This window comes from Myzus persicae, unplaced genomic scaffold (assembly GCF_001856785.1).
Source record: "Myzus persicae strain clone G006 unplaced genomic scaffold, MPER_G0061.0, whole genome shotgun sequence".
NCBI classification, from domain to species: Eukaryota; Metazoa; Arthropoda; class Insecta; order Hemiptera; family Aphididae; genus Myzus; species Myzus persicae.
In genome coordinates this window covers 12,699-25,396 of record NW_019103706.1, presented here as the reverse complement: position 1 = coordinate 25,396, position 12,698 = coordinate 12,699, and positions in this window count along the sequence as shown.

Genomic DNA, 12,698 nt, shown 5'->3' with positions numbered 1-12,698 from the left:
ATAGTACGGAGTATAAAAAATATTTCCACCCCCTTTTTTTTATAACAATAGTATTTTATTGACTAAGTATCATCGGTAAATAATGAAAAGTAGGGAGCAATAATTATTATAAATAAATGTTATAAATGTAATACCCAGAAAACTCACAGCATTAAACTGATAAACATTCGGAATCATTGCAGGGAATCGTAATTTTAAAATTTGATTTTAAAAATCACTTTTTTTATATGTTTTCTAAATATATTTGTGTTTATTGTAAAGTTAAATTCTGTAAATACAATATGTTGATGAAAAAATAGGAAATGTAAACGGCTATTTTTCAAATCAAATTAAAAACTATAATACCGTAAGTATTTATGCATCGTGACTTGCATTGCCATTACCAAAAAAAAAAAAAAAACGTGTCAAAAATTGAATGAAAACCGTAGTAAAACAGTTTGATACTTGAAAATAAAATATATATGAAAGAAATGTATAATTTTTGTAAACGTTTTGAATAAGAATATCTTAAGTTCAAATGTGGGAAAAGTATTTGACCTTTGAGATTTATTGAAACAGCTAAGACAATCAACACTTGGTATAATTGCACGTTCTGTAATCGATGTAATTTGCATGAGGGCGGTCTAAAAAGTATTGTGCGAGCGAAATTTTAATTAAAAAATTCCAAAGGCGCTTTGATGATATTAATATAATACACACACACACACGCACACGCATAACAGAACGGCCGATGGATAAACAATAACAATAAACTGGATCAGGAATGCGTTGGCGAAAACTCGGTTTAAATAGAAAAAGGAAAAAATAATTATTATTATCTGTTTGTATTGAAAAAATAAAACATGCCTTAGCTCCGGGTTTTTATTTATTTATTTATTATTACTATTATTATTGTTATTTTTTGTTTTGTAACGCACGTTTAACGCACGCATACTCTCCTCGCTATTACTCTTTCACTCGCAATGGACCAAATCCTTAGTCTTGATTAAAAAATTTCCGTTCAGACTGCTTTGGGTATGTATTGGAATGGACTGCGTGTAATCGACCGGAAAAGGGGTGCTGCCGAACCGTTCGACGGAAGAAAATGATCAATATGCTCTTCTTTTCAGTCCACCCTACGCAGTGCCCTAGCCGCCTGAAAGATTTTATTGATCACCAAGGTGTGAAGTGTGAAAATTATGATTGAAAACACCGTGAGAGGGGTGGTGATGCGTATTTGTCTTCGACGGACCAGACCCCATCAGAAAATATAAGAAATTCTAAAAAGTATAACGTTTAAATTAGTACTAATACAAAATGTCGGAACGCCAGCACTAAGGTCTTTTTTTGAATGAAAATATTTCACCGTTGATCGAATAAACCTCATAGTATGTGATTTCTTTACAATTGATGAAGAATCGAATGAAATATTTTCAACACAATATATTATGTTTTAATGTCTAATGGTACGAGCATTATGATTGCAGAATAATGCAAAAAAAATTCCGATTTTTTAGCAGATTATTGAAAGTCGACTTGGTGAAAAGATAAAATCTCTTGAATTGTAAGTATTATAAACTAAAACTCGAAAAACTATTAAACATATGAATACAAAATAAATGTTTGATTCTTAAACATAATATTAGGCTTACTCTATACTCTATTAATCAGAATTAATACTTATATTATTCATCAAGTTCAAGATTTGGCTACTGTAAAATTTTTCCTTACAAACTGTAAGTTACAGCCCTGTGTTAATTATTAGTAATTTTAAGCGCAGTACCAAAATTAGTATGCTTTCACTAATTTAAAGGCAAAAAGGGCGGAAAAGGCTACCACTGAAACTTCTATACTGCTCGCCCATGGGGGTATAGTCCGCTTACAAATTCCGGAAATGAACTCACAATTTATTTTAACATGAAATTCGTTCGGGAAGATTTCCTCTATGGTACCAACTTCACATACGTGATTTCCCTACATAATTAATTTTTTTTGGATACGAAACTTACTACCTTCATCACACTCTGAATATAATATCATTAAATTCGTTATACGTGTGCTTGAATTTGTTTTCAATAACCCGCAACCTACTCCCCTAATGATATTGAATAATATGTAACTCGAACGAATTTGCACTAGTAGCATCAATACACTCGATTTTATTATTAATTAACAAAATATGTGCAGCATATTTCATCGTACCTATAGAATAAACATTTTTGTTTTCTCGCAGCTATAATAAGAACTATAATTGGACGGTCGGTTCGAAGAGTTCGGGGAGAGGGCGAGCAGGATGTGGTGGCTTAGAATTGGGATACCACCTCGTATAGGTCGAAATTCGATTTCGGAGGATCAAAGAAAATAACGTCGTCGACGAGCTGTATATTTTACGCTCCTAGCTGCAAGGTCTTTGGCCCCAAATTTTCGTCGTCGGGTGCGAAAAACAATTATATTATCATAATACACATAACAATATTACGGTTCACACGGCGGACAGACAAAGTGCATCTCGCGACATCGGCAAATGGCGGCGGCGGAAGGTACCTACGTGACTTCGCGTGTATCGATATAATTAGCGAAGCGCGGGCGAAAAGGACTCCCCCCCCCCATCCCCCCAAAATAACAACCGTATATGTACAATACACACCGTAGTATAGGTATAATATTGTGCGATATAATTATTTGTACGCCGCAGACTATAATAATAATAATAATAATAATAGAATAATATAATATTATCCGCACACGGACGCGTGGTGACTAATCAAAGAGAGTTGCGGCGGACGCGCCTAAACGTGATCGGCGTGCACAACTTTCGAGCGTAATCGTATTTACACCTCTGGTGAGGACGGTGCGTGCAATATCTAAAAATAACGCAATTTATACGTCTTAATAAAATATCCCGACACCGGGTACGTGTGGGTTAGGTATACGACACTATTCTGTGTACTTATTAAAGTAATATTGTGTAAGCTGGGTGAGTTTGGAGCGCTGTATTAAGTAGTAGCGGCAGGGAGGGGGTGTAGGGACAACAGTTGAAACGGATGGAAAAGTCTCGGAGGGTGACGAAATGTTTAATAACGAGTTATTTTTTTCAATAACATGCACAGACGCTTTCCCAAACAATTAGAAAACGAAATGTTTAAAAATACGAATTCTGAATTTTTTAACGAACACGCGTCTTATTCGTTTACACCTTGGTGCTATACAGAGCACTATATATATATATATATATATATATATAATAGAAATTGATCGTAGTCATTTAATTGTAATTTTTTCAACTATTTGACTCATTTTATTTATATTTGTTTTTTTGTTTATGTTAATATTTTAATTTATTATTTACTGTTTGTTTGCTTTTTATATCAATATTATTTGATGTATGTACTGTACGGATCGGTATATTTAAAAAAAATCGATTGTATCAGTTTCTAACTACGCAATGTCTATGATTTAATTCATTAGAAACAGTGTCATATTACTGCGATTACTTAGGTACATTGGGGTAGAGATTTGTTGAGAATTGACTCGGTAAAGCACGCGCATGAAAATAATATATATTAAAAGTATTATACTGAGTATTTAAGTAAAATATTTTTATAATATTTATGAGTCATCAGAAACGCTTATCACTGCTATACCTTATACCATCACCGGTATAATCTCATCAAGCTATAGTGATATATTGATAAGCACATTGTGATATACGTTTAATTAGAATAGCAGCTAGGAATTTTTTAACAACTTAGGGTAAAAACATATTTAGCCCTTTTTTTGTAGTAGTCTACAATTAATACGTCTAGTTTTCCATATTATACCTAATATCTAAGTAATTTATAATAATAAAAAAAATTTAAATGGCGGAATGGAGGGTGTTTTAGCTCCCAATCACTACCCTCCCCCAATGCCTGAATCCACCACTCCACACCAAAAATATTTATTTAAGTGTTCGTCCACATAATACACATGTGTCTTTGAAATCTATATTGTTTCATAATGTTTCATTATACTTCGATATATGGTAAGGTAAATAATACTACGACTAGCCAAAAACTCGCTTTAATCTGAATTTAATTTCATAAAAATATACACAATACCTATTGTTCAAAAATAGATTTCATCATAAAACAAATTGGTACATAAAAATAATTCCATTTCAAATTGTTTCGACTATGGAAGTATTTCATCGTAATTAAAAAAAAAAGAGTTAATAAACTTTATACTTACTAGTACTACATGTATTCATTTTTTTCAGAAATAGCAATTTTCGGAATAAACACAAATAATTATCAACTATAATAAGCCTCGAGGGCTACTATATGAAGTATATTATATTGTACGTACTTATTTTTTTGAGTACCTTTAGTTCTAAAGTAAAATAAATATTACATAAACAACTTGTTTCGGTGTTATTAATTGATGGTGTGTCAAGTTTTTGGTTTCAGAAACTAATTTAATTAAAGGGTGAAGAAGGTACTATCTCGCTTTTACGTTCGAATATTTTGAAGTTGGCCTAAACTTACAACAGGAAATTGTGTTTTTAGATGTATTTTTATGGTCGACGAAAGTTAAACGAGACATAACAAACACCGAATTTGGCATAAATTAGTAATGGTTGACACTTCCACGAAAGCCACATCACTCATTGTTATGAACTCGCATTATTTTTACTATGATAAGTATAACATAATATGAGACGTGAAGATAATAATTATATTATCATTCTTATTATCCGGAACACGTCGTTGTGGCAACAAAAATATACACGTGCGGCACTAATACTTTTTTTCTCAACTATATTCTATCAAAAACCCGAACCCATCACGATACGTGTCTAATAATATTATATTCGATACAAAATACGCTTATTTTAATAGTCATATTACGATGATTCATGGAGCATGTATGGTATTTTATATTTCTACGTGGTGATATATCGGTCACAAATCACACTCGACGACGATGAGTCATGCCCCTGAGTTCAGGTGCGGATGTCGAATCACATTTTAATAAATTTAATTCGAAAATTCAAAAGTCTTAACGCACACGACGCGATTGAGCTGGTGTTTGATAATAATACGGCACGGCGGGACACTCATCGATATTACGATTTATTAACTAGGTAGGCTGGTATGCGTTTTAATGATATGCAGAATGATTGTAGGAATAATTGTGTAAAATTCTAGTTAAGTCGACACGATTTTCAATAACGCTTCAATGACGTGTTGTTTAATATCATGCCTTCACTTATGAAATGTCTTAAAAACGTTAAAAGCTCTACAATTATAAAATTCGTAGAAATGAAATATTAACGATTTTAAAAAATTGTGTATTTTAATGATGTGTGTTTTCCATTATCGCCGTTATACGATATATTATATTACAATTCTACAACCTTACTATATAGGTATAGGTACTCCAAAAATATTTTCCCCATAATAATATTAATGTTTATGCACATTGCACTACGATGATATTATTATGTATGGGTACGATTGTGAACGCGTTTGGAAATTAAAAAATAATATTATGAATCTCTGGCATATTTATTTCCAACCAAGACGTTTGAACAATTCAGAATTAACTCGGCTGAGCGTCGGGTTGCAAATGTCATGCCGTAATGGAATTTAAAAAAAAACAGGCAATATATATATATATATATATAGGTATACCTATATTTTAGTGTACTATTAACTCGTATGACTGCAAGCTGTAGCTGTATTATTTTTTAATGTTTCCATTGCGCACAAAAAGGGTTGAGCACCATTATAATATAGCTATTGAAACATTTTAAACACACACGTATAAGAACTGTTCATAAAATATATTATTCCGTCCGCCTATACATAAACATCATAAAAACTTCTCGCCGTTATAAGCGATATCGTCGGAGGAAAGCGCGTAAGGAGGTTAGTCCACCACGTTATTATTATAGCTATCATTATTTTCCAGTAAACGTCAAACAACGAAAATTCCCAGTGTGAGTGGAGAGAGAAGGGGGGGGGGGGTTATTTTTCACGGAAACTGCTCTTGGTACAACTCTAGTCTTATTCTCGGCAACCGCGGTATATATGTTTAGTTTACTCGACACAGTTGCTTCCTCAAAATCTTTCGACCGAAAAACACCGATATACAGCTGCAGATAACAATGTTATGGCGTGGGCACACGCGACTTGGTTTTTCGTGTGTCTCCGAGTGAAATTTCCGCCGAACAACTTCAAGTGGGTACAACCATTCGAAACAATTATTGTGCATTAAACGCGGTCCCTCGTCGTGCCCACCCACACAATTATACGCGTTTGCGCATCGTTCCAGAAACTGATAGTGGCCAACAACGAAATTGACGTGTTGATAAACTATGCAATATTATGGTTTGGAATTAGCAAATCGTAAACAACGGGATCTCTCGAGACGAATTCCGCGAAAGAAAGACGAAAACTTTCACGAGACGCAAAAGTTGCACCGGTTATATTATACGTTTATAAAATACCGTCATCGCCGTCGTAACATTTGCTTGTATTTTGTTCGTCTATTGTAAGCGTTCCTTTTTGTTTGCTCGTAGTTCCGCAGAGGCGACGACTTTCTAATCTCTTTCTTTCTAATATGCATAGATGTATGTAGGCTAGGTGTAGTATAGTTGGGTCTATCGACTGGGCAGGAATTATTTATTCTTATATATTATTATCACCTATTATATGCGATTCTCGACCGCGTGTAAATAGTATAATAATTTCATGCAAAACGCCTGTACAAAGTCTACGTGCGGACTGCTATCATGGATGTAACGAAATGTTTACCATCCCATTTGAATACAAATAATTCAAACGTGTTTGAACGGCTTATAGGTGTAACGTGTGTATTTAAATTTCAAGTGCGCGTGTGCATAACATGTGTTGGGGTAAATTATAATGTAATTTAAAATAATGAATACGATTTTTCACGTCGCTTGTGAACGTATATTATACTACATAGTATTGTGTTTTGCACATTAACGGTAATAATAATGCACATTATAATAGTACACTATTAGAAGGTACTTCGATGATAACGGTTTAATTTAACCCGAAGACTTGAGCAAGTCCGACAAAATATTCGATTTGCATAAATAGTTGACTTCAATAATATATTTTCTATAATGCGTATAGCAGCAATTCGAATGTGTTCCATAACTCGAATAGGCAATTCATATTATATTAAATTCGATTTTTAGATTTAATTGTCTTATTTAAGGTTTCGATTTTAAGTCTGGTTAGGTGGATTGAATTGTAGGTTAGGTTTTGAATACATTCCGTGGTGGACAGTGATATTTCAGCTGCTTAAATTATTTTTCAAGAGCTGGCCAAACTCATTCGAAGCACTAAAAATACTAAAAAAGAGCTAAATCACAAAATATGCTAATTTTATGCAGTTCAGCTATACACAAGCTATTGTATCGAGTGATTGATACCACACAGCCCTGAAAAAAATTACCACCTAATTGTATAATGAGTATGCATAGGTACTACTAAAGCATTTTTCATTCAATCATTTATACTAATATATTATTATATAATATATAAATTTCTGTATGGTCTAAAATAAGCTTAATTTCAGATTGTTATTGTGACAATAACTGCAAGCGAATTTTCTTCAACTTTTGAATCATAAAACATATTATTATAAACGTTGATGGATAAATTTACATTTATTATTGAACATAATATTTAATAATATTTATATCAAATTGATCAGAACAATAATATTAAAGAAAAAATAATAAAAATATTTATGTCAAATGTAGGTAGGTAGGTATATAATATAATTATATTTCATAGTTCTATTTTTTTTTTTACTCATTTTGTATGCGAATTCGAACTCTATACTGTCATTAATAATTGTGTTAAGTGTCTAATTACGTCGAATACAAAGTTTAATAGGTGTGATGTATAAATCACTTATTGTATCAACTTAAATGTATGTAGGTTCAGATTCTAGCATTGCGATTTTGCTATATAAACTTGAAAGTAATAAACAAATTAATTCTGAGTATGTTTATAAGAAATTTTAGTACGTTTAAACGTTGGGCAAATGTGAATAATAATATAACACGTTTTGGTTCTCTTGCTATCTCTGCTATATCTTATCATCATAACGTGATTTAAATAAATTTGCGGTGGTATACTATGCTAGCGATAATGTAATTATCGTTTTGATTTACAATGTGAGAACCATTATAATAAAATTTAATATATAATATGAAACAAACTATTTTAATCTCGTGAAATATTCAGTGTGAGCAAGAACATTTAATTTTAAACTGAATGCGCTTGTACTTGAAATTAATTAAAGAAAAATATAAAATATTATAGACGTTGGTTTTGATTAAATTTTAATATTTTGCACTTTTGCAGTACCTACACATAAACCAACGGAGGAAAACGTGAAATCAAATATTTTTGTTTAATATTAGATGCATAAAAATGTCCTCATGTGCTATATTTTATAAGTTATTTTTATGACAGTTCATTTTAGTCACAAATGCAATATACGATTTGACTACTATACATACCTTTTTGGTGTACATTAATAGTTTACACTAAACATTGTTTACCTATAATCTAATCTGAAAAGAAAACCTACAAAAATGAAGGACACTTACTTTTTTTATGTTTTTTTTTTAATATATAAAACGCAAAATTAGTTTTGATTATATTATTTGTGTGTCGGTAGGAGCATAAAATGTAATGTCGTAAATGTTTCAATACCATAAAATACTTTTGGTAATAAGTAATAACTAATTACTTTATTTGGGCCAGCGTAAATCGTTGAATAATAAAACTGTCAGTTATATAATGTATACACCGCGCGCGTAAGTGTATGATATATTAGGTATTTGGTCTGTAGTAGTTTGAATTTGGAATTTCTGATAGGTAGTTAAATATTATATTATCGAACGCTGAGCACATAATTTAATAGTTTTATCCAAATTAATATGAAAAAAAAAATAATAATACTGCTTCGTTATCCCGTCTGTTAATTGTTGTTATTATTGTCCGACGTAAAACCAATAGTATATATTTTAATCCACAAGTCCAAACACATTTCGGGAGGACATGTTTCATTAAAAAAATATAAAAGAATTTGTTTTATTGAATTTGATTTATGCATTTGTAGAATTATATCGGATGTAATGGTTGAATTACAAGAAACGCTCACGGTGCGTGGGAAAGTTGTGTACAATAAATAAATAAATCGCAGACAGACACAAAACCGCTCACGGGTGTTTATAAATGCACATATCATGAAATCACTTTTAATCGAAATCATTTTGCGCATGTCACTTTGTAAAATGTATATTCATCGGAGATATCGATTACTTACAAACGCCTGAGCAAATAAAAAACAGTATAATAACATGTAAAAGACAAATACATGATATCATATGTATGTAAGTGTAGCAGTGTTCGCAGTTTCGCACACCTACCTGATTTTTTACCAAGTTGCTCTGTTCGTGTACACGCTGCTGACGCGTTTGAAGTATTCAAATATGGTGTGTTTGCCTACAAGGCGAACTTCAGTGGCGATAAATGCGATTCCAAATTTCCTTAAAAGACTTCAAAAGGTGCAAAGGTTCAATCGTGTAAACATTATCGTTATATAATAATTGCATTTAATTTGCATTATACTCGCGGTCGTATTATAATATGCAGGAGGCAAGTATATTATAATAATAACACATCGCGACCATCGGAGGTTTGTGCATCGTACAAGAATAAGGACGTTTGAAAAATTACCTTTTTATAAATAAAAAATAAATTCTCGGTTATGCAAATATATCGCGGTAAAAACGAAAACAATATTTTTTTATTTGTTTTCGTGTCCCCAGCTATTATATGGGTACGTGTTTGTAACTCAATTGACGCGGAGACACATAAATTTAATTTAATGTTTCGAGGCCGCAATATAAATTTATTTTTGAAAAGTACAAATTTCATCAAATGATAAACGATTTTGTTGGGCTCAACTCGAGTCGCATGACACGTTCGTTGAATTCCGGCGCGACTCGTTTTATTTACGCTCTTCCTTTGGATGTAAACCCAACTAAATTATAAAATGCCTATGCGTAATATAAAAATATATGTATGTACGACGATACGGTCACTGTACACATTATAATAAGTGCAGCGACGACGTAGGTATACCTACTTAAAGTAACACATATATTATTATTATTATTATTATTATTATTATGTAATAATATGCTGCGGTGAACTACATAATAATGTAATACGTATATTATAGTTACAGCGAATATACGTACGTACATGTATACGATACACGTGTATATAGGTAATGTAATAGTGTGATGGTCGAACATCGCGGGTAATGTGGGAATGTCGAGTTTGAAAATCGGGTTAAATGCCGCGGGAAACGAGCTTACGCGCAGTTCGAAAAGCCACCGGGGATTGCGATGTACGGCCGCGCGAATCGACCGGGTCGGCGGTAACGATCGCAGACGTCTGACGGATAAAACAAAAAAAAAAAAAAATGAAGTGAGTGCCCGAGTACAACAATGTACCTACGATAATACGAATATTATACTTGTGCGGGTAAGTAGTATTGTGTCTCGGAGGCCATCGGAATGATGCGCTGCTGCAGTTTGTGCGGCATAATATAATGTGCGCGGTGATGGTGCGGCGTTTTTCATCTGTCCGCGACGAAGAGTGGTCGACGACGACGACGACGACGACGACGACGGCGAGACAAAAGAACACGAACGAAAGTAATCCGAACGAGTGCACAATGCAATTTGCCGATTTCGAGAGGCTCAGTGTACAGGTGATATTATACCAGCGAAACCATCGCCGAACCGCATATTATATTATCCTTCCGCCGACGAGTTGGCCGGTGGCGGCGTCGGTGGTCGGCTGAAAGAAGTGCGCCGACCGACAATAAAAGAGACGGGCCCGACGGCAATCCTTTAAGACAATATTATTATGGCATCGAGTTTTCGGTTTTGGAGCGAAAACCGTTCGAAAAGGCTAAATTTGCTCGTTCAGAAGAAAATGATTTTATAGCTGTGTATGTTCGTTGTTCGTATTACATACGTCCATTTCGAATCTACAGTGATACGACGCGACGTGTACGTTTATGACTTGTTAATCTGAAGTATGCGTACAGCCAAACACATTATTGTTGCTGACATAAAACAGATGAATTCGTTATCGTCGGCTCACCGCTCGCATGTGAGTTTTCACACTCTCGGGCACATGTCAATGATACATATTTTATCAAATATTCGCCACGCTATTCAAATAATGCCAAAAAGCTAGACAAAATCGAACGACCTGGATCCGACGATTTTTAGTTTTCAAAATGGATATTATTTAGTCATTGTGTCAGTTAGGGGAACTTCCGGGAGGGATTTTATTTATTCAAATTCTCCGATAAAATATCGACAGTTTAAAAAATAAAATTTTTGGTATTTTATATATTTAAGTACGGAAATTAATTTTTGCATTAATGACAACCATGCTTTAGTTGAGTAGTTGAAAACGTTTGATTAGTTCTCAAAGTTAAAATCAAGGCAAACTCGAGTCCCACAGTTTTTTTAGCTGTCAGTCTGTTCTTGATTATTTATACCTGAAACCAGAACCCTTAACGATTTTAATTCACTGATCGAAAATACTTGTCTAAGGTTGGTGGTTGGTAGTTATTAATTGCGTTTATTTGAGTGAGTGAAGATGATATACAGTATATTATTATAATTATTTGACACATATATATTTTAATCCTCTTAGAGCATTAACCGGTTAGTGCAGCGGGTGTAGTACCTATACTGCAGTGGTAGGGCAGAAGTAGGAGGAACTTTCCCCCATCCTCATTAGAGAAATCATTTATTTTATTAATATTATTACAAACACCGTATAATACTAAAATAGTTGATAATAGTTATTCCTGCTATACATAAAGTATCAACTGCCTTGATTGTTTTGAAATCGATATGTGTTCAACATTTTCATAATTATTATCACTGCAATAGGCGTTCTGATGGTTATGCAATTAATATCGCGGAAAAGTTTAAATTAATTTATCTAAGTTATGATATGCAGATTCCGTTTAAATGTTTACCAACTGAAATTCCATACTACGCAACCACAATGATCGAGTTATAACTATGGGAAAAAAATCAATACATTAAATTATTATTAATATTATTGATTTCTTGTAATTGTTTTCTCGACGGCTCTAGCCGGAGTAACTGTAATTATAATGGCTCATAATACGGTAGCTAGTTCTACGTGTACCTGTACAATACCAATTTATCCTATACCTACTAACTGTTTAAAGTTTAGACAAAAGAAACCACAAAAATAGGCTTTGTACGACTTCTTTCAAGATCCTACGTAGACTACACGTCACGGAGTAATGGAATAAAATATCAAAATCAGTCCGACACCGAACCCGCGAGACGGAAACATAATAACGATATTATGTTATCGCAGGTACCTCACGTGGCGCTCATAAATCAGTCTTTTTGCAGTGGATTTTACGATAAATTAATAATGTCGCCGCGGTGACACCGTGATGTACGAAATACCACGCGCCCAGTCGAACACGAAACGAAAAAAAAATAAAACGTATTTTGTCGCGTTCGGCGTTTACATTGTAAAATATGTTACAACAATAACGTATACCTACAAAACGTACACGGCGGCGTTATAAATAATAATATA